Genomic DNA, 1,120 nt, shown 5'->3' on the forward strand with positions numbered 1-1,120 from the left:
TGGAGGGTTCAGAGGAAGACAGGAAAATGTGGGAAAGTTGGGAACTTCCTAGAGATTTGTTGAATGGCTTTGCCCAAAATGGTGATAGTGATATGGACAATGAAGTTCAGGCTGAGGTGAACTCAGATGAAGATGAAAAACTTGTTAGGAACTGGAGTAAAGGTCAATCTTGCTATTCCTTAGGAAAAGACTGGAGGCTTTTGCACCTGACTGAGAGATGTGTGGAACTTTGAACTTAAGAGACAAGATTTAGGGTATCTGGTGGAAGAAATTTCGAAGTGACAAAGTGTCCAAGAAGAAGCAGAGAATAAAAATTTGGAAAATTTGCAGCCTGGAGATGCAATAGAAACTAAAAGCCCATTTTCTGATCAATTCAATAAGAAGAGCTAACCATCCTAAATGTATATGCACCCAATACAGGAGCACCCAGATTCATAAAGCAAGTACTTAGAGACCTACAAAGAGACTTAGACTCCCACACAATAATAATGGGAGACTTTATAATCCCACTGTCAACATTAGACAGATCAACGAGACAGAAAGTTACCAAGGATATCCAGGAATTGAACTCAACTCTGCACCAAGCAGACCTAATAGACATCTACAGAACTCTCCACTCCAAAGCAATGGAATATACATTCTTCTCAGCACCATATCTCACCTATTCCAAAATTGACCACATAGTTGGAAGTAAAGCACTCCTCAGCAATGTAAAAGAACAGAAATTATAACAAACTGTCTCTCAGACCACAGTGCAATCAAACTAGAACTCAGGATTAAGAAACTCAATCAAAACTGCTCAACTACATGGAAACTGAACAACCTGCTCCTGAATGACTACTGGGTACATAACAAAATGAAGGCAGAAATAAAGATGTTCTTTGAAACTAATGAGAACAAAGATAAAATATACCAGAATCTCTGGGACACATTTAAAGTAGTGTGTAGAGGGAAATTCATAGCACTAAATGCTCACAAGAGCAAGCAGGAAAGATCTAAAATTGACACCCTAACATCACAATTAAAAGAACTAGAGAAGCAAGAGCAAACACATTCAAAAGCTAGCAGAAGGCAAGAAATAACTAAGATCAGAGCAGAACTGAAGGAGACAGAGATTCTG

The sequence above is a fragment of the Rhinopithecus bieti genome, unplaced genomic scaffold (assembly GCF_001698545.2).
Source record: "Rhinopithecus bieti isolate Rb0 unplaced genomic scaffold, ASM169854v2 scaffold_28525, whole genome shotgun sequence".
Taxonomy (NCBI): domain Eukaryota; kingdom Metazoa; phylum Chordata; class Mammalia; order Primates; family Cercopithecidae; genus Rhinopithecus; species Rhinopithecus bieti.